This window comes from Helianthus annuus, chromosome 9 (assembly GCF_002127325.2).
Source record: "Helianthus annuus cultivar XRQ/B chromosome 9, HanXRQr2.0-SUNRISE, whole genome shotgun sequence".
Lineage (NCBI taxonomy): Eukaryota > Viridiplantae > Streptophyta > Magnoliopsida > Asterales > Asteraceae > Helianthus > Helianthus annuus.
In genome coordinates, this window is record NC_035441.2 from 15,314,650 (window position 1) to 15,338,766 (window position 24,117).

Below are 24,117 nucleotides of genomic sequence, written 5' to 3' on the forward strand. Positions count from 1 at the left end.
CTTAAAGTGGCGAATCGGTGACAAGAGCTAGTATAACAGAGTAGCCCTTCCGTAGGCACTTCTGGGCTTTCACGACGGTGACAATGCCAACAGCGGCACCACTACGATGATCTTAAACGGATAAGGATTTCCCCACTGGGGAGAGGGAACGCACGATTTTCTTTTTACAGAGAATTTTCCGCTTGATACGTAGATAACCAAGTCCATGTCAATGACCATGTCAAAACTTACAAGAGTATTGGGAAGTAGGTCAATGTCGAACACTTGACCCACGAGATCAAGTTTACAACCAAAAAGAACATGAGAAGCTTCTATCGATTTACTATCAGTTAATTCTACTACATGCTTATTTACAAGGAAGGTGGGAGTCAGTCCTTACTGACGACTGAACCCTAAAGCACATAACTCCAATCGGAATAAGAGTCAACTAAAACAGAAGCAGAAAAAGATCATTCAAAGAAGACGTACCGGTCTCCACATTGAAATCTACAAACTACCAGGTTTACACACAATAGGGCAGAACCCTTCTCACGCTCATTAAGCCTCACTGGGATTTGCATGCACCTCGCGTTATTATTATGTGTGCACCCATAATATTAAGGCGATTTGCATGCTTATCTCAGCGCCTCTTAACTTGCGCTAAAAGGTTCCCCACATTCAAATAGCAAGCGAAAGGTTTTACAGGATCAAGAATCACAATAGTCGAAGGGTAGTGTCACACTAATAGATCACATAACAGGGGTCGATAACATAAGGGCTCATACTGTTGTGCCAAGTGTGCAGTCACGTGTAATGTTACACATAAGTGTACGCTAGATATACTATGCAATAATAAATGAGAAACGAACCTTGCAGTCTGGAGCTGAGTGTTATGGTCGATGTCGGTACTGTTCGGTTATAGTCTGGTTTTATGAAAACGTTTTAAAACCAAGTTCACTATAACCAATGGCTCTGATACCAAACTATCACACCCCCAAATTACCACATAGGGAGTGTCCCTGTTAGGCGTGTGACATACCAATAACGAGCCACCAATTACATTGAACCAGTACAAGTTATAAATAAAATCCCCATTATTAATAAAAACATCCTCAACAAGTTTAAACGAAAATCAATAAGTTCAGCGGAAGCAAATAGTAAACGAAGTTAAACTGTTTCAAAACCAAAGTATAATATCAAGAAATCAGTCACATAAATCCTTCCTGTCGACCCATGACCACTCCAGCTACTCCAGACAGCAAGTTTCCCCATATCCAAGATACCTAACGACCTGCGAGCATGCAACAAGTGTATCAGACAACGCTGGTGAGTTCATAGTTTTACGAAAACGTTGTTTACCAAGTATGTAGTTAATCCATTGAAGTTAATTCCGAAAGCCATGATGAAAACAATGTTGATAATACCCCGAATACAAGACGGCTTCTGATTATTTTGCCCTTTCTCCAATGCTCCTATCAAAGCATTGGTCATGACTAGGTCATTAGTTCAACACCCGTCCTCCCAGGTACGGGGTGAGGTTGCCAAACCTAAGTAGCGCTACCAACTAATACCCCGCTACCTCCCCGGTAACAAGATGGGACTTAAGAATGATAGGGTGAGAATATTATCCAACATCCCAGTTTTACCCAAAAGACCTATCCCTCCCCGGGATACCCACCGACTGTCCCAACCACCGGGACGCATGCTCAAAAGTAATGAACTCACCTTTGATTTGCTCGGTAAGACTAGTTACGTGTTCAAGTTGCTCAAACCAAATCCTAACATGGATACTATCGACAGTCAGTTTCTTAAACACTTAACGTAAGTCTTAACACATATCACACAAGTATCATTCACATATCATTATTCAAATTGTAATAATTCATCATACAATCTAACAGTAGTGTACATCGCAATATCACGTAGTAGGTGTGGCATCCTCCAATAATAGTTTGTTCGCATGTCCACACCCAAGCATCATACATCACATAACGCATCACACATAAACGGCCATAACTAGATCACAACCTCAATCCCTTAACCAGCCCAGTTAATACCGCCCACTAATTTGTGCCACCCGAATATTACCCAACCTGTTAAGTTCCCAGGCCCAACTAAATGTGTTTAACCCATGCAATTCATTCATGTCATGCGGCCCAAATCCATGAACCCGTTACCCATAACAATCCAACTATTTAAAGCCCACGCAAAAGTGTGTGATTCTGGGCTACCTGAGTCGGAGCCCAGCCCAACGGCACCTTACCACTTAAACGAACAAACATAGGCCCATATATATATAACACCTTTGATGATATAACAACTGTGTAACAATTTTGTGTGTATATTATCATACCAACAACTATCGGCATCCCTAATATCTATAATATCTATCACTGACAATTTTATTATGATATCCACTTTATTTATTAGATCAAGACTCAACACATGGGCCATGGATTTATTTCTCCAATTTATTTCCACCAGGTAAGGATTCGAAAAAAAAGATGATGGAATTTATTTAATATTTGATGGCATGAATGGCAATATAAATGGAATAATCTCTTGACATTAAATACAACCTGGGCACCTGGCCAACAACTATATTCCAAGTATTATTCTATTGGACCTATTTGTTTGGTGGGCTGACAAACTCATTGGGCCGATACACTATCACGTGATGGCCTGTCAGTACCTTAAACCTCGAAATCAAATCTTGGGCTCGTTATTTTATTCGCGTGATACACTGTCAAATCTTGGGCACCTAACCGTTTCTACGCATCATCAACATACCACCATCCATCCTATGCTACTTGACAAGACACAAGCACTTATCCTACTTATTATCCCATATTGTCATCACTTTACACAACTGATACTAATAAGTACCCATGGAACCAATGATCATACAACACCATGTTATTGTTGACTTTTACTATATCTTAAATCTATACACAATGGCCGACAATCTCACCCCTAAACCTAACACCATTGGACCACATCTTAGCAACAAATCATAAGCAGATTAAATAAATGTCGGCAATTATTGCTCTGATTATTCTTTATAAACAGTCATCATAATCATGCTCCAATAACCGAACACATTAAAACAATTATCACAAATTAAAACAATTATCGCAATCATGATCAACACTATGTCAAGACGCATGCGGCTAAGAATTACCTTAACAGTAATCAAAACAAGTACAAGAATACTCACCCAAGAACCGTGAAAGAAAAGGATGCTTGAGAGAAAAGTCTTGCCGAGCACAAGAGCCTGCCGCCCTCTTTGTGTGCGTGTGAATTAGAATTTAGGGTTACCAATGGTTTAGAGGGAGGTTTTATACTCGCACATATGCAATACGCATGCAAGGGAGATCAATAGGCTGGGCCCTAGATCAGTTTGGCCGAGATCAGAGAAGGGCGACTCAAGTTGGGCCAGCCGGCCCACCGACACAAAGCCTGCCCATGCAAGAGTGAGCGGTCGAGAATATAGTGTGTGAGATGTAATGCGAGGAGTTGAATGTGATTAAATGATTATACATGTAGCAAAATATCACACAAGTTACAAGTTCGTAAATAACAAGGATTCAAAAACATAATTATACGGTTACACACGAGCACGGAAAGGAAAATAAAACGCTCGAAAGAGGAATAACGGGGAGTTAAGATCACGAGGTTTAAACACTTGAAAGTTCAGGTTGTCACATTAAAATTACGTTTTTGCCCTGAAATAGTGTTTCTCTACCATTGGATCAAATGGGCAGCGAGCAATACCTATTGGACCAACCAGTTTATTATATTATATCCACTTTAAAATTATTTTTTTACCCCCAATTAAAAATACGATTTTACCTCAACTTCAAAATACATTTACCCATTTGCCCCGAGCTAAAAAATACGATTTTGCCCTCGGTAAAAAAATACGCTTTTACCCTCAGCCAAAATTACATTTTCGCCCCAGTTCAAAATAAAATTTTGTTCCCCCCCCCCCCCCCGGCTCAAAGTTATGATTTTTCACCCGTTTATTATTTTATACCAACTTTAAAATTACATTTTTGCCCACAGTTTAAAATTACGTATTTGCCCCTAGCTAAAATTTACGAATTTCCCCTCGGTTCAAAATTACGATATCACCCTCAATTGAAAATTACGTTTTTGCCCCCAGTGCAAAATAAAAATATGGTTTTCCCTAGCTAAAAATTAGGATTTTACCCTCGGGGAAAAATTTGATTTTTTCCCCAAGTAAAAATAAAAATATGACTTTGCCCCCAGTTAAAAATCAAATCATGTCAAAGAGCTGCCTAACACTCTTTTTACTTTTTCTTTCTAACAAACTATAGTACTGTTTTATTAATTGGTTGAGAATTATTCAGCCATCGCCCCACAACGCGGGCGGGGCATAACCTAGTTTTATATTATTATGTGCTAACTATAAATATTCAATATATAAATTCAACATTATTCTAATATTCTAACGTTCAGTAAATATTTAGTATTGTTTGATTGATTTATATTTGTTTATAGAAATATACATTGGAAACTTTCCCAAAACATCGAACATAGATTTAGAAAGTTGATATGTTTTTTAAATTTCATTTAAAATAGATTATTTAAATGTTTGACTTTTCGATATTAAGAAATTAATCATTAATATCTTAATATCTATAATTAATGTTTAAATTACAAAAGTATCCTTACAAACAAAATATATAACATATAAATCTCTTCATCTCATTTGTAGTTAAATCAATACATCCCTTTCACTACGAAGGTATTGTGAGCCAGTTTTATAAACCGGTTAATTACTTATTCCCATCACGTCTTTAGCAATGTATAAACGCTCAAAACATGAATCTAATTCTTTGGAAGATCAATCAAGCAAGAAAAACACTTCAGATGGTTAGTTTTTATTTATCTTTTACATATTTTATTATTATGTTTATATTTGATTATATTGTAATTCAGCTTATGTATCATAATGATAGTCACTTCAAGAAAATCTAAGCAAATGAAGATGTTTTTCAAGATGATGTGGTAAATGTTTCGCCTGATGTCCTAGTTGTAGACGCCGAACCTGTCTTGGAACAACAGGTTTTAGATGTTCCACCGGTTGTTGGTCAGCCTGATGAGTATGAACTTACAAGGCATCTCACTTTTCGTTTTGTAAGTTTCTCATTATCTAATTTCCTTAATTTAATATTACGGAATCTTTTAAAGTTTTTATTCTTATTAATTATTTAACTGGCTTCTTTTATGGATTTGTAATGCAGCAGTTCCCGAAGGCCTTTGCCACAAATGTGGATTTATCTGTCCTTGATGAAATGACAATTCAAACTGAAGACGGCTTTTCAATGACTTTGGAGATGCGGGAAGAAACTGCACATGACATGATTAGGTATGCGTAAAGAGGATGGAAAAACTTTGTGCTGCAAGCTGGTTTGGAGGATGGAGGTCAGTTCGTGCTTGGTTATGATAGGAATCTCAACAGGTTGCTCATTGCTAACCCCAACGTTTAGAGAATGTATGTTTTGTCGATAATATATGTGGCAAACAATTATGCCAGTAGTAATCATGCCTAAGGTTTTTTTATCATCATACAATGTTTGGGCAAAATTCGCGATTATTATGCTTCTACCATGTATTTTGTGTGGTACCATTTTCGAACAGTTATAAGTATATACTTATGGTTTATATGGTATGTTTAGAATGTTTTATGTGTTTAGTTGGCGTTAAGACACCCGCGAAACTCGCGGGTTCTTAGACTAGTTGTTTTTAAAACACTTTCTCTAACTAGTATTTTATTATGTTTCTATAAACATTTTTACAAATTAATAATGAAGATTTTTTAAAACAATAAAACAAGTTTTAGAACTCTTATTTTTTAAAAACTATGGATTTTATGTTTTATCTTTAATTCGTACCTTGGTAGTCTTATCTTTTTAATTTATTAGTATTATAATTATTATATTAAAATAATTTTGTAATATAATGAACAACTTTTTTTATTAAAAATAAAAAAATGTAAAAGAAAAAAAGTTTCGTAGCACATAGACAGTAAAATGATTTGATCACTTGTCATTTAATAATTGATAGAAGATCCAGGGAAACCTAGTTTGATCCTTGAGACATAACGGGTTTTACTGCCAATTTCACTATCGTGCCTACGAAAGGGTGGGTTACGGGGTTTTCCCTAGAATTAGTGGTGGACTCGAGTTACTCTCGGAGTACTTCGTTCGGTCTAGTGGGTGACCCGAGAGTGCTCAGGAAGGATTAATTCTGTTGGCCATTCAAAAAATATAAAAAATAAAAGGAAAATTGTTTTTAATAAACCAACCTTTGTCCCATTGGTAAATAATAATCTTACCTACGTAATTGGTATACAATAATCCTACCTATGTGTTGGTACTTAATGAACTTCCGTTAATTTTCCTTAACTGAAGTTAGTTTTTAAGTTTTATTTATTACACAAACAGTCCATGTAGTTGTAATTTACTAGTTTTAACTTTAAAACTGGTAAATTACAACTACATGGACTTTTGTGTAATAAATAAAACTTAAAAATTAACTTCAGTTAAAAAAAATTAACGGAAGTTCATTAACGGAAGTTCATTGAGTACCAACATGTTGATAGGTAAGATTATTGTATACCAATTACGTAGGTAAGATTATTATTTACCAACGGGACAAAGGTTGGTTTATTAAAATCCAATTTTCCAAAATAAAAAAATAATAGATATAATTTCAAATTTAATTAGTGTGAGTGTATATTAGTGACTAATCAAAACTATTTTCTAAGACTACAAATTATGAGTGGTGATTTTTAAATATAATTATCGACTCCAAAAACTATATTGAATTGAGCAACTTCAAAGCTTCATTCAAAGTTTTGGTGTATTATTGTTTTTTTTTTTAATGGCTAAACTTGCACATCATGGGGATTGAACCCATGACCTCCTACTATTCTACACCTTATCTAACTCATCAACACCATTGGGCTATTCTCAATGGATGTGTATTATTGTTTACAAACAGTGAATTCGGATACTCACTTCAAGCTATTATAAAAAAAAAACTCACTTTAAAAATAAAAAAGTTAATTGCTCGGATGGTCCCTGTGATTTCACGTTTAGTCCCCACCTTTTGGAAATAGCAGGTATGCTCCCTATGGTTTGTCATTTTTTACTCGGATAGTCCCCTGACATTTACTCAGGGGACTATCCGAGTAACAAAATGACAAACCATAGGAAGCATACCTGCTATTTCCACAATAACTGACATCTACTCAGGGGACTATCCGAGTAACAAAATAACAAACCATAGGGAACATACCTGCTATTTTCAAAAGCTGGGGACTAAACGTGAAACCACAGGGACCATCCGGGCAATTAACTCAAAATACAATGACTCGCTTCAGTTTCAAACGTAAAAAACCGTTTTTAAATAACGAAGAACATTTTCTTTTTAAAGAGTAAATTACAAAAAATGTTCTTTATGTTGACACCAGATTGCAAACTATGTCCTTTATCTTCAAAAAGTACAAAAAAACCTAATCGATGTTTGCAAACCCTTATGCGTCATGTTGTTTACCCCCAATCTATTAAAATAATTTTGTAATATAATGAACAACTTTTTTTATTAAAAATAAAAAAATGTAAAAGAAAAAAAGTTTCGTAGCACATAGACAGTAAAATGATTTGATCACTTGTCATTTAATAATTGATAGAAGATCCAGGGAAACCTAGTTTGATCCTTGAGACATAACGGGTTTTACTGCCAATTTCACTATCGTGCCTACGAAAGGGTGGGTTACGGGGTTTTCCCTAGAATTAGTGGTGGACTCGAGTTACTCTCGGAGTACTTCGTTCGGTCTAGTGGGTGACCCGAGAGTGCTCAGGAAGGATTAATTCTGTTGGCCGTTCAAAAAATATAAAAAATAAAAGGAAAATTGTTTTTAATAAACCAACCTTTGTCCCATTGGTAAATAATAATCTTACCTACGTAATTGGTATACAATAATCCTACCTATGTGTTGGTACTTAATGAACTTCCGTTAATTTTCCTTAACTGAAGTTAGTTTTTAAGTTTTATTTATTACACAAACAGTCCATGTAGTTGTAATTTACCAGTTTTAACTATTTTAAAACTAGTTAATTACAACTACAGGGACTTTTGTGTAATAAATAAAACTTAAAAATTAACTTCAGTTAAAAAAAATTAACGGAAGTTCATTAACGGAAGTTCATTGAGTACCAACATGTTGATAGGTAAGATTATTGTATACCAATTACGTAGGTAAGATTATTATTTACCAACGGGACAAAGGTTGGTTTATTAAAATCCAATTTTCCAAAATAAAAAAATAATAGATATAATTTCAAATTTAATTAGTGTGAGTGTATATTAGTGACTAATCAAAACTATTTTCTAAGACTACAAATTATGAGTGGTGATTTTTAAATATAATTATCGACTCCAAAAACTATATTGAATTGAGCAACTTCAAAGCTTCATTCAAAGTTTTGGTGTATTATTGTTTTTTTTTTAATGGCTAAACTTGCACATCATGGGGATTGAACCCATGACCTCCTACTATTCTACACCTTATCTAACTCATCAACACCATTGGGCTATTCTCAATGGATGTGTATTATTGTTTACAAACAGTGAATTCGGATACTCACTTCAAGCTATTATAAAAAAAAAAAACTCACTTTAAAAATAAAAGAGTTAATTGCTCGGATGGTCCCTGTGATTTCACGTTTAGTCCCCACCTTTTGGAAATAGCAGGTATGCTCCCTATGGTTTGTCATTTTTTACTCGGATAGTCCCCTGACATTACTCAGGGGACTATCCGAGTAACAAAATGACAAACCATAGGAAGCATACCTGCTATTTCCACAATAACTGACATCTACTCAGGGGACTATCCGAGTAACAAAATAACAAACCATAGGGAACATACCTGCTATTTTCAAAAGCTGGGGACTAAACGTGAAACCACAGGGACCATCCGGGCAATTAACTCAAAATACAATGACTCGCTTCAGTTTCAAACGTAAAAAACCGTTTTTAAATAACGAAGAACATTTTCTTTTTAAAGAGTAAATTACAAAAAATGTTCTTTATGTTGACACCAGATTGCAAACTATGTCCTTTATCTTCAAAAAGTACAAAAAAACCTAATCGATGTTTGCAAACCCTTATGCGTCATGTTGTTTACCCCCAATCTCACCCAACCATCAAACACCCATTCTCATCTAACAATATCAACGACCAACCTCCTTGACCTTTAACGACCAACAACCACCATCTTTCATAACCACTGAAATACCTGCAACATGCAACAATTGAACCATCGGCAACCTGCAACAATCTCCGACACCATTGGGTCTAATTCACCCCTCTCAACACAACCACCATAACCATAACAACCTGCACCACTGAACCACCTTCACTACCATCAACATCTTCATTATCCATTTTGGTCATAATTAATATTTTGCTTTCTGGTTCTAGTTATAAGGCTTGAAAAGAAATTTTTAATTAAAAGGACACCTCATAATTAACAAGATTTCACATCATTATCATAGACTCACAGTACGTATGTTGTATACATATAGACATGCATTAGATTAGACATAAACTTATTGAAATTTAATAGCTCTTTCAAGCTCTACATTAGCAATGAAATACATATAAATTTCAGATTGCATACAGTTCTGTTTGTTCTGCGACTCCGTTGTACACTCCGCCAATACTCTCTCTCTCTCTCTCTCTCTCTCTCTCTCTCAAACATTTCCGATCTCAGATTGTGACAATTGTCCAAATTCCAGGTATCCGTACAACTATTAAACCATGATTAATGCTTAATGACTGTGCTGGATTACAATTAATGACTTGCATTGCCTTCTGATTATTGCTATAATACATACATGTCCATCACATATTGCTTAATGTCATATCATTATTGCATGAGAACTTTATTGACTCAAATGATGCACGAAACACAGTTAGCACAGTTATCAGACAAATCAGGAAAATGCTGACGGAGTTCAGTACATAGACAGACAATGTGTTGAGACACAGAATGGGCCAGAAACCAAGTATTACACTAGTATAGTGTGTAGGAAATTAAGGATCACAAAACTACTTTCCTAGAGATAGTTTAAGTGTCGGAAAGTGCCTAAAACCCACATAAACTGCAGAATTCTGCAGAAATCAACATAAATGAGCATTTAAACAATCAAATATCATGCAGAAATATGGTTAAATGGTCCCGAATGCTTTCCTAAGTGTCGGGAATCGAAACTGTCACAAAAGGTGATATAAAGCACACTAAACTGCATGGTTTAGCACCTTAACGAACCGGTAACCAACTGAACAACCGGACACTACCCGAAACGCCAAATTTTCACTAGAAGTATTGTTTTAACATTACCAAGCTAGATATGGTTCCCGAACATGATAACACATCACATAACAACTAGTAACTAAATCCCTAACTAGAATACTTGAATTTTTACTATGAACTAACATTCTAGTTTAAACCTAGCCTATACCCCCCCCCACCTAGTAATCGGCCAACATGAGGCCCCACCTTGAGATTTTATTTTGTTATAATATTGGATCTTGTTTCTTCATTTTCAACATATAAACCAAGAGTTAAACTCATGAGATGGATTATAAGAATAACCTTAGAGCTCATAACTCTCATTTCATCAAAAACTCACAAAAAACTTTCTTCCTTCCCCTTCCCCTTGCTCTCGGTCGTAACCCCATCACCACACACCACCATCATTCAATCTTCATCCATCCAATTCATACACATACAAAGGTGTTAGAAGGTGCACAAAGAAAGTTGGAGCTTTCGAGAGTTGAAGGACCTTCTAGCAAGATGATTGATTGTTTATGTTAATGATGTAGATCATCATATGATCTTGCTAGATGATGATTAAAAACATAATCTAGCAAGATGAGAGGATGAAAATATTAGAGATCAATGGATCATCCTCACATAAGTCATGAACTTGAAAGAATAAATTGTTTCCTTATTATGTGATGATTAAAGTAGGTGTAAAGTCTTGTAGATCTAAGATTTCAAGGATGATTTTTCAAGATATCAAGTTAAAAATACAAAGTTTACCTAATCTTGGTTCTCAAAGAAATCAACCATGTTTTTAGAGGTTAAACAAGTGTAGGATCATGTAATTAACAAGAAAAATCCAAGAAGAAACATTTTTAGAAAATGTGATTATAAGTTGTAAAGAACTAACTTCTTTAAAAATGATGTTTTTAAAGAAACAACCACACTTTAAAGGGTAACTAAGCTTACTAAACACACGAGTAAGTTACTACAAATTTTTGTAAATTTTCAAGTTCATGAAGTAGCAGTTATGCTTGATTTTGGCAAAATTGGTAAATAAAGATTGATTGTTGATTGTATATGTTGATTTACAACAACAACAACAACAACCATACCCAGTAAATCCCACAAATAGCAAAGCTACTTATAGGGTCTTGGGAGGGTGGGATGTAGACAGACCTTGCCTCTATCCACAGGGATAGAGAGGCTGCTTCTAGAGAGACCCTCAGCTCGAAAACGAACAACAAACCAACACACCAAGTCAAAGAATATAGAAATAAGAAGTCCCCCATACCAAGAAATTGATCCGAGTGACACAATATAATATAAATCATGTATAATAGCATGCATACAACATAATTTAGGCATTTACACAAGAAGGCAATCACTGGAAAAGTCCCTTAAAGAGTAAGAAAAACCTACCTCCTTAAAATACACCTAAGACCTTACTGCAATATCTCCTAGAAATCCTTAACCCTAATCCTACGCCTCCACGAAGTCCTGTCTTGGACCATGTCCTCAGAAAGATGCAACTCTACTAAATCATGCCTAATCTGCTCATCCCATGTCAGTTTGGGTCTGCCTCTTCCTCTCCTCCCCTCGACAGTAAGAGTTTCCACTACTCTAACTGGTGCCGTCGTTTCCCTCCGCTTTACATGCCCAAACCATCTCAATCTCCCCTCCTTAATCTTCTCCGATATACTAGCCACTCCTAATCTTTCCCTAACAACCTCATTTCTTATCCGATCTAACCTCGTGTGTCCACACATCCACCTCAGCATCCTCATCTCTGCTACCTCTATCTTGCACGCTTGTGTCTTCTTGATAGCCCAACAGTCTATTCCATATAGCATAGCGGGCATGACTGTTACCCTATAAAATTTCCCCTTTAATTTAGTTGGGAAACTCCTATCGCACAATACCCCACTGGCTGCCCTCCATCTACACCAGCCAGCCTGTATGCGATGGGTTACATCACTATCTATGTCACCATCTCTTTGTACAAACGACCCCAGATACTTAAATCTAGTTACCTGCGGGACCAGTTGATCCTCAATGGTGATTTGGGTGTCATGGTCATCGGCTATACCACTGAAATCACAGTGTAGATACTCAGTCTTAGATCGACTAATCCTTAGGCCCTTGCCCTCTAAGGTTACTCGCCACTCCTCTACCCTCACGTTATGGCACTGTTTAGGCAAAAGAAAATGATATGCCTTGAAGGCATGGAAACCTCCATTTTTAGGGGAAACTATGGCAAATTTTTTCTAAAAATTAAACACTTAGAAAAATATTTCTAAACAAATATTTACAAGTATAATTCAAACTATGAATTTTCACATAAAGTTTGCCATAAATTTTGTTATAAAAATCATAAATATTGGAGGTTGGTTTTTATAAATAAAACTGACTAAATATGTATTTAGGAAAAATATATATTTAAATGTCACCATGTGTGTGATTATTTGTATATTAATGTGTATTAGTTATAGGAAAATTGGTATTTAATAAACCAACCTTTAACCAGTTGGTAAATAATAATCCAACCTACGGAATTGGTATATAATAATCTTACCTATCAACATGTTGGTACTCAATGAACTTCTGTTAATTTTTTTTAACTGAAGTTAGTTTTTAAGTTTTATTTATTACACAAACAGTCCCTGTAGTTATAAGTTACTAGTTTTAAGTTTTATTTATTACACAAACAGTCCCTGTAATACATAAAACTTTTTAAGTTTTTAAGTTTTTTTTTTATAACTACAGGGTCTGTTTGTGTAATAAATAAAAAAACCAGTAAATTATAACTACAGGGACTGTTTGTGTAATAAATAAAACTTAAAAACTAACTTCAGTTAAAGATAATTAACGGAAGTTCATTGAGTACCAACATGTTGATAGGTAGGATTATTATATACCAATTCTGTAGGTTGGATTATTATTTACCAACTGGTTAAAGGTTGGTTTATTAAATACCAATTTTCCTTAGTTATATTATTTTAGGACTTGAAATAATATAACTCATTAAAATACCAAGATATTACAATCCAAAATATTACCAATCCCAAGAATATGAATATACAAATTATACCCAAAGTATGAGAGGAACCGAACAAAGGAATATAGCTTACAAAATATTCCGGAAATATTATTTATAAGTATATTTTTGGTAAATAATATTTTGGACACCAAGAAAACAAAAATATGATTTTTACAATTATTACAAGATTATATCATATTTTTTATAAGAAGAAAATATATTATTTTTGGCAAGTAAAAATATATTTTTTTTGGAGTTATTAAAAGAAGTATTATTTTTGGAAGAAAATATATATTTTCTTAAACAAACATAAAATACATTATTTTTCGGAGAAAATGCATTTTCTTAAATAAACTTGAAATATATTATTTTTAGAAGGAAAATGGATTTATACATATTTTGTAAGTTAGACTTGGAAATATATTATTTTCAGACATGTATGAGATTTGTGAATATTTTTGCCAAGAAAAATTATAAGTAATTTTTCTAAGTTAAAGTATATGTTTTGGAAATATATTGATGTATTTTTAATAGAAATATTATTCCAGGAAAATTTATACAAAAATTAAGTATAAGGATACTGGATAAACACAATAAAAATTCGTATTCTCGTATGTATAAAAATACTCCGGAATACTACACCAATACTTGGCAAAAATATACAAGTATAAGAATACGAATACAAATACACCCATCCTTGGAAAGGATATTCACATATAAATACATAAAGGTGTGAAGTTAAAATATAATATTTTAACTATTATTCAAAAATTTAATAAATATAATTTAAGTTAAAATATTTATTATTTTAACAAATAATTATATAACTTGGAATAACATTGAAGACACAAAGAAACGTAATTCAAAGACACTAATTAATACTAAGTCAAGGCACGACCCACTCGTCTAATAGTCCTTAGTACCTTGTAGGTAGTCGTGTACACCAGAAGAAGCTTTGAGTTACCGTTGGTTATGAAGAACGCAAGACTGTGAGTTCATGTCCCCCTTTTCTTCTAACTATTTTCAGTTTTATAACTTCGGGAGTGAAGTACATGTTACAAACTGTTACAAACGTTTATATGTGGTATGGTTAGCTAAGGAAAGGTACTGCTAGATCATGTGAGTGGTGGGTATAACGCTTAAGACCATTAATCCTCGTTGTAGGACCGAGGGAAATGAGTGATATATCTATTTGGGTGTAGCGAGCCCCACCCATGTGGACCAAGGTTTGGCCTATGAGGTGACTATGTCTTACAGCCGGAAGTCCGGTGCAAAATCTGCTAGGTTTGAGCCTTCCTACATCACGTCACACATATTAATGGCCTTGCAAACTATTAATCGACCTGTTCTTTGTTTCCTTGTTTGCTTTCATACCAGGGTTTACAAACATACATACTTACAGTGATTTCAAAGGTTTATTCGTGCACACATACAAACACGTGAACTCGCTCAACTTTTGTTAATGTTTTTAAACTACATGTATTTCAGGGAATTAAATGTGGATCTGGCGGGCGTTTGGAGGTTTCAAGTGATGTTGAGAGTAAAATATGTTATCCGTAGTCCAAGGGTTTGGATAATGTGTCTTATCCTAGATAAGACACATCTTTCAAAGCCTGGTTTTGTTTAAAGTCTTTTGTCGAGTCCTTATGGAACTCTAAAACTCTTTGCATGGTTTGTAATATGGATTCAAAGTCTATGTTAGGATTTCAAGACAATGATGTTTGTGATATTTTAAACTTAAGTAATGGATGATCATCTTTAGTTTTATCATATAGTTGTTTGTTATGGTTGAATGCATTGATATTAAGCAAGTCACACATAATCATGCTTCCGCAAAAGTCAGGGTGTGACAGTTTGGTATCAGAGCTTCGATTGTAGCGAACTAGGATTCCTTCTCGAGTCTAGACTACAATCATTAGGGCTCTCACGAAAATATTTTTACAACATGTTTTTCATTGCATACACGAAACGCCCAGTTCTATGAAACAAACATTTGTGGTTTAGTCTGGATAGACTAAGGAAGGATAGAAAGGATTGTGAGGAATAATGAGAACATATGATTTCATGATACATTGTCTTTGATTGCATATTAAATGAAAGTGGTTAATATATGTGCATATGTTATGATTGTTCTGTTACAGACACTATGTCTTCATCCGAGAGTGGATTATCCGATACTGATGACCTTATGGCTATTGTCTCCGATGACGAGATCGCACCGGAGCCAGAGATCTTTACATCCGATACTGAGAGCGACCCAGACATGCTATTAGACAATGACGACTTTCAGCCGTTTGCGTTGCCTGACTTTGGAGATGATTTACCGCTTGCTGATGGTGTTCCAGACGAGGATCCTTTTGTTGTTTCCATTCTAGTCCATGATCATCTTATCATCGGGCATCCCGATGGTGAGCATATTGTGGCACCGATCCTCGCTCATGTTCCTTTAGTGGTCATCCCTCCTGAGGATTGGCCATTTGATGATCTGTTTGATGATGACTTTGATCTGTTTGTTGATGGTCCTCCTGATGACGCCCATGGTGATGGAGAGCTAGATGAGGACGTTGTTGCTATTCCGCTTCTTGAGATTCCCGTTATTGAGATTTCCTCTGACACTAGTTTACACTCTGTCTCAGATTCCTTTGAGTCTGTGACGTCTTCCGCCTTGCAGGCAGTTGGATTACGGCGCTATGCCACTGATTATGATGATGATACGGCCATGTCAGCTACACCATCTCCTCCACACGACCTCGAGCCTGGTCTTGAGCCAGATTTTGTTCCTATTGATCAGCCACTGATTATGATGATGATACGGCCATGTCAGCTACACCGTACACCATGCCGATTTCGGATCCCTACCATCCCTCTCATTTTGTTGGTTATACACGGGATGAGTTACTTCTTTCACTTCAGCTCCAGTTTGAGGTTATGAGTCACAGGATTTTGGGGCTTGAGATGACCCCGCGTCCCTTACCATGTCCTTGTCAGCCTATTTTTGTTCCCCCTCGTTCATCACCGTCTCCATTTTCTCATCCACCTGCTCCTCTTACTCTATTTCCAGAGTTTGATGCTCGATTTCTCACTGTCGAGCAGCAGATCAGTTATCTGCTGTGTCATGTCTATGAGCTTGAGGAAGAGCTCGCAATTTGCTTTTCTTTCCTCCACCACCTCCTCCACCACCACCATCAGCATAGTTGGTTTTTGGTATTATGTAGGTTGCATTACTTTTGATGAGAGCACCACTATTGAGCTGAGCTTGTGAAGCCTTTTTGAGACCACCTTTTGATTGTATGACTTTTGTAGATTGGTAGACTTGTTGTGTCACACCCCAACCGATGGCGGAAACATCGGGATGAGACGAACAAATTGCTCAAAACAACATAACACTAAATGTGACAATATGAATTAAATCATTTTATTAAATTCTAAAGGACAATACAAAGTTTCGAATATTCAAACATAAATTCAAACAATAGTTTATTGCTAAAATGGGTTTCTAATGTCCATCCTAGCTTGATTCTTGTTTTCTTGATCATTCAACCTGCAATATGTATTAAAATAAATCAACAAAAGCATGTTGGCGAGTATACAAGTTTTTATACATAGCATAGTAGGTGTTTAAAATATTGCTCATATCCCAATGTGAAATACAATATCATGTAAACAGTATACTCGAAACGATGTTACTCTACGTGTCCAAACCAAAGTTTAACGCAATTAAAGTGTCCAACCCAAAGTCTACAGGGTGGTTTTAACATAGTTTGACCTAACAATACTCGTTCATAGAACGAGAGGGGCGTTTCTCAACCTATAGCGCTACCATTGTTAGGGGAGGCTTGCAAAGTTAATGAACACATAGTCATGAGTGTTTACAATAGCATAACATGTCTAACATGATTAAAATGTATCACATAGAGTAAGGATAGAGTGTGCATAAAATGTTTAACGTGAATGTGATGTTTGATATAGAATACATATTGCACCCAAAAGTGGAAAATAGAAAATGGGTCATGTATACTCACATTGATTGCGTTGCGTTTTCTTGGTAGAGAGATTAAGAGCAAGAGTTTGACCAAGAGATTTGCAACAAGCGCAAGAGATTACCCTATTTGGTTTTAAGTATACGTTAAGAACAATGCTTAAAATGATGCTTAAAATGATGATGGGAATTTAATAGGAATTAATAATGTTTAGAAAATTAATTTTGATAAATAATAGTATTTTAATATTATTTGTTGTAAATATGGTAGTAACAATATGAATAATAGAAATAAAAATGTAATAATAATAATAATCATATTAATACTACTAATAAAATGATAATCTTGATATTAATATTTAATGATGTTGGTAATAATAAATATAATAATAATAATAACAATAGTAATAACAATGGTAAATAATAATAATATAATTGATTTTATAATATAATACTTGAATTTATAATAATAAATGGCTTTTATATTAATAATGATAATAGCCTATATAGATAATTGAATTTATACTAAATATAATAAATACTGATAACAATTAATTTATAATAATTATTGAATTTTATTTAAATATCGGATTACAACTAATTAAATATAAATTCTGAATTATATATACCGATTTTATAACAATTAAATTTATAAAAATAGATGCTGAATTTTATTTAAATAATATAAATATATAAATGTAATAGCTATAGTTTGTATATTTATAACAATAATTACTAAATTTTTATGTAATTAAGCATGTATAGAATTTATATCATTTAAATCCATATAATCTATTTACTAAATTTTAACTAATTATATACAATTATTGAATTAAATATATTGAATTTATTTAATAATTGATAATTGAATTTACTTTATTAATAGTAGTATTAATAATAAAGGTATTTATTTTAATAATACTGAATTATTATTCATATAATATATCTGAATATATAATAATAATAATAATAATAATAATAATAATAATAATAATAATAATAATATTTACTGAATATTTATATATATTAAAGATAATGGTACTGAATATATGATATATGTATTAATAATAATACTACGATTGGTCGAAATGAATCGGAGGAGGGAAACGGGGGTTACCGGACTGACGGCGGCTTCTCCGGCAGGTCAGCGGTCTTCTCCGGCGTCTCTCCGATAATCAGCAGCGGCTTCCGGCGGGTGTTGAAGGGAGAGAGGTGGTTTCCGGCGAATGCAGAGAGAAGGAGGTGGGTGTGTGAGTGTGCGGATGGTCGGGTATATATAGGGTGCGGAGAAGTCGAGTCACGTTTGGAAACCGGATGGGATTCGGGAAAATAGAGATGATTTAGGATGAAATGGCAATCAATCAAATGATTGATTGCCGGAAATCACGAAGAAAGAGGAAGGAAGTGTTGACCGAGTTGATACACGGTTTGCAGGTTGGCGGTTATATTCAAATTGGTTTGACTCAAACATATCATTCGTATCCTTCATCCCTTCTATGTTTTGAATCTGTTTCGCGGATTCAAGCATATCATTCATACTTTTCATTGCTTCTATGTTTTGAATCCGTCTTGCGAATTCAAACATATTTTTCATACTTTTCTTTCGTATTTAATACTCTCAATTTCTTGAGAGTCTTACTACTCCTTACATTCACACGTCCACCTGGTACCCAATCCTTCCGAACATACCTGCAATAGTTATCACGACCTCACGAACGTCATATGTTTCTTGCGTACTGGCCAGGTACGCAATCCACATGCTAGTTTCGTGCCTTCATGTAATCATCGCCTTATGTACGAAAAATTAAGTTTCGACACGTGTAACATTTTCAAAACTTCATTACTATACCATCATTGTCCTTCATTTAGAATTTTCCTTCCCTTAATAAGTTTTACCATTACATATACCTACATATTGAATTTACGTACCTGGGTTCAAATTTGTCTTATTACATGCCTTGGTGTCGGTCCTAGACCACATTCGCGGATCATCCTCTTCAAACAATCATGCTTACCTTACACATAACACACTGTTAGTTTTCTTTGTATGCATACTTAGATACTTACTTACATTCGCTTCTACCTTTAGATCTTGATCAAGTCTTGGATAGTACGGGTTCCTTTCACAAGAGCACACGGGTTTGAGTTCAAGTATTTACCTCCTCATACTTGATTTCTCTCAAACCAGGGCTCTGATACCAAACTTGTTACACCCAACTTGTTAAAAATAATATTAAAATACTTTGCGGAAAATAGGCCCATATTTTTTTTCTGACATTAAGTAATAAAAGATAATATTCCCACAATATATGAATCCACATAACTGGATTAATAAAACATTTGCAAACAAGTATTTTAGAAAAATTTTGCCATGACCCATTCGCAAAACGACAAGTCTTTACGAAAACAAAACCTGCTTAACAACCAAAGTTTTTATAAAACAAGCATAATCCATTACCACATTGACATACTAGCATTTCGCTAAAATAGATGTTGGACTTAAACTCCAAAATACAAATACTTAAATCTAATTGGCCCAATAAAGAAACCCATATACTTAGTGAACAAAATATCACTAAATCCTCCTATCATTGACCCGCTTCCAAGACTTGATTACTTTCGCCTTTCTACCACCCCAATCTGTCATATAACATTACCATATCATTAGTATCGTCCGGGAAACTACGGTAAGCATAATAATAACTAATACACTGATTGAACCGGATTATTGGTGAACGACTTGTGAGCTCTTTTCTTATTTCATGATTCCGGTTCAAGACACCCCGTTGATTCTCATGACTTATCACCTACATTGAAAACACCAAAAATTAGCTTTTGCTAAGTGAGGAATCTTAATTTGATTTTGTATCAAACATAAAGGAGTAACTCAATGCTCATAACACCCAACGAAACAATGTCGAGCCACCACTTCATCATCCTGAGTCACGCATTTTGTAACTTTCTCCATTCTAATCTGGGTGCCCCTTTTATCCATATTTCATGTATATCCCTGCTAATATAGAATCAAGGACACTTCAAAGTAACCCATTATCAAACCGCTTCGGCCAATATAAATAAAATGGTAAACCGCCACATAACTATGTTGTAATTCATTAGATAACATATACGATTTTCAACAATCATTAATAATTCATACATGTATTCATTACATACTCAAATAGGTTATATAGTTTTAGTGACACAAGTTTCATTCATTCATAAGCACTACTAAATGAACACATGTTTTTGCACATACAGGTTACAACACCATGACTTTTTAATTTAGCATACGTATCCCATATTCAAGGAATCAATCACTTCAACTCATGTAAATATATATAACTACATTGAGGTTAAAAATAACAAAATAATCACATCCGATTGGTTCCTTATAAATTCCTTAAGATTATGCAATACTATAAAATTTATGTTTTTCACTCAGCTTTATGCAGCTGTAGTAATTCAGTATTTTCCCATCTTTACATTGACTATTTCACTTCAAACTAAAATTCTTAGTAACGGTGACTCCGAGACCTTCCCGTGGATATAAAATACGCCCCGAACGGACATTCGGTTGATTTTCTATGAATTTTTAAAGACTAGCAAAAATCTGGAAATAAGCTGAATTTTCAGCACTTGGGCATCTCGACCCATTAACAATTTACACTCTTCTTTGATGGGTTTAAACCCCTAAAACATCGCCAAAACAATAGGCTATTGTTAAGTTGAACCATATTCAATAATTTGTATTAAACCACCTTAACTATAAAAAGAACTTCAAGTCAACAATAAGACTATTTAAATCAACACGACTCCAAACACATTCGAGTACTCACCTTCGCCCGTAGGAGTGTTGTTGCTTTATCATTCGTTTGACATGTTGCCATCCGAACATTCATCTCATAATACCTAAGTATTTATTCACCCATCATTAATCATGCGTTCTAAATCATTCTTTTACCCCCAAACTTGTAATTGCTTTATTACCACTCATTGACCCGTTATCACTCATTTATGTTTAATCATAACTACGGGTCAAATTTACCAATCCAACATACCCATTAAACAACAAGCCATGGTCCTTTGGTTATAAACCAAACCAAGTTAAACCCACATATCCATTCAACTCGTTTTGGTGATTGAGTAAAAATAACATTTACATATCTACTTTATTTAATCACATTCACCATTCGATTCATCGAAGCTTTATGTTTACTAGAAACCCACTAATTTTTAGCAAATCATTTTAAATCAAGTAGACATTATAAAATCCCCAAATTTCCACTATTTATATAGTTTAGGCATTTTATCGAACACTTTGTGGGCATCGTTAAAATTCACCATTAACATGCCCATTCGAACTCCCCAATCACCATTTTATCATCAAAGATGTTACTATCTTTATGAGACCCGATAGTACCATTTTTTCATATTTTTAAATAAAATAACCATTGCTTTTAAGATCGTCAAATTCTACTCAGATTTGGTTAGCAACTTCCCACATGGTTTTCATACATCCCTACCCTAATCACCAAATCATAAATTTAACCCCGAATCATAACATGCAACATGAATCCATAACTCAAAAGCTACAATCGATCATTCTAACATAAAGACTATGGTTGCTCAACACCAAAATCACACACCATTACCCCCAATTTCGTGGGTTTAAACAACAACCATGAAGAACCCTAAATCTCAAGTTTCTTAACATAAACATAAGAATTCACTTACCAAATCCCTGGGAATCGAACAAGGATGGTAGAATCAAGATCTTATCACTTCCAATTTCGTTACTTCCGTGGTGAAATTGGCCTCCTTCCCCTGCTTTCCTTCTTCTAGCGTCCCAAAGAGGAGTGACCTCTGGTCACGTTCTTTTTCTTCTCTCTTTTTTTTATTTGTGTTAATTCCCCATTTAAAATAGGTATTTTCCATTATCACCAAAACTATTGGTTTAATCAAGTTAAACCCCTATAGATACATTGAAATTTTAGTACATTTCACCCTTGTAAGTAAATCCTCTATATTTTTATTTTCCTCTTTTTTTTTGTTTTATAAAACTACATCATAGTATTTTTTTTGTTATAAAAATACTATCTTGCCAATATAAGCTTATTTTAGAGATTAATTATTTACATTAAAATGTATTTTAATCTCATTAAAAAAAATGGGATGTTACAATTCGCGGACAAAGGAAGAACATGAACAACACCTTAGAGCCATCTTAGAGCTGCTAAAGAAGGAGAAACTGTATGCTAAGTTCTCGAAGTGCGAGTTTTGGTTACGTGAAGTGCAGTTCCTCGGTTATGTGGTAAATGAGAATGGAATTCATGTGGATCCCACCAAGATCGAGGCGATTAAGAATTGGGAAACTCCGAAGACGCCAACCGAGATCCTGGGTTTAGTAGGGTACTATCGCAGATTCATTAGGTCATGGGTTCGATTCTCACAAAGGGGGTTTTTCCCATATTTATTGGGTTTCCTCCTGAATTGGTGTATAGGCATTATTGCCTAGTGGAGATGGATATGATCGGGTGGTTCTGCTGGTGGCACGATGATACTCCAGTGGTCCGTCAGTGATCCAAATTTACCGTTCAAAAAAAAAAAAAAAAAAAACTATCGCAGATTCATTAAGGATTTCTCCAAGATCGCTCAACCGCTGACCTCCCTTACTCAAAAGGATAAGAAGTATGAATGGGGAGATAAACAAGAAGAAGCTTTTCAGCTGCTCAAGAATAAGCTTTGCGATGCACCTATTTTATCCCTACCCGAAGGCATCGACGACTTCGTGGTATACTGTGACGCCTCGCTTCAGGGATTGGGCTGTGAGCTAATGCAGCGACAAAAGGTTATCGTTTATGCTTCGCGCTAATTAAAAGTTCATGAGAAAAATTACACCACACATGATTTGGAATTAGGCGCAGTGGTGTTTGCTTTGAAGATATGGCGACATTATCTGTATGGTACTCGGTGTACAATATTTACGGATCACGAGAGCCCTCAACACATATTGGATCAGAAAGAGCTTAACATTAGACAACGACGTTGGGTTGAGTTGTTAAATGATTATGAATGCGAAAACAAATATCATCTAGGAAAGGCGAATGTGGTGGCAGACGCCTTAAGTCGAAAAGAGAGGATTAAGCCCATAAGGATTCGGGCTTTAGAGTTGATTGTTCAGACAGATCTCTCGCTGCGTATTCGTGCTGCACAAAGAGAAACTCTTAAGAAAGAAAACTTAAAGGCGGAATATCTCCATGGGATGGAGAACAAGCTGATACCCAACAAGGAAGGAACCTTGTGTTTTTTGGGACGAATTTGGGTTCCGCTTTTTGGTGGTCTTAGAGATGGTATTTTCGATGAAGCTCATAAATCAAGGTACTCAATCCATCCAGGATCGGATAAGATGTACGAAGATTTGAAGGATTATTACTGGTGGCCAAGACTTAAGGGCGATGTGGCTACTTATGTTGGGAAGTGTTTGACCTGCGCCAAAGTGAAGGCCGAGTATCAGAAGCCTTCAGGTCTTCTACAGCAACCAGAGATACCCATGTGGAAATGGGAGCAGATCTTAATGGATTTCATAACGAAGCTACCCAAGACGCCCAGAGGTCATGATATGATTTGGGAAATCGTGGATCGTTTGACAAAGTCTGCGCACTTTTTGCCGACCAGAGAAAATGATAACATAGGTGAGTTAGCTGAGCTGTACCTAAAAGAGATAGTCGCACGTCATGGAATGCCTATCTCGATTAT

General features: G+C 35.0%; 1 long non-coding RNA gene across 2 annotated transcripts; it reads right to left on the reverse strand.

Moving 5' to 3' along the window:
* Positions 1–16,769: 16,769 nt before the first annotated feature.
* LOC110877192 lies at positions 16,770–22,250 on the reverse strand. 2 transcript variants are annotated; one of them, XR_004866539.1, is made up of 5 exons: positions 22,096–22,250; positions 19,291–21,270; positions 18,479–18,868; positions 17,405–17,487; positions 16,786–16,923 (listed from the first exon to the last, which is right to left on the reverse strand). It is a non-coding gene; the product is annotated as an uncharacterized LOC110877192 (long non-coding RNA). The 2 variants fall into 2 exon arrangements; XR_002556814.2 differs by lacking the exons at positions 17,405–17,487; positions 18,479–18,868 and having other exon boundaries at positions 16,770–16,923.
* Between the last annotated feature and the right edge of the window lie 1,867 nt (positions 22,251–24,117).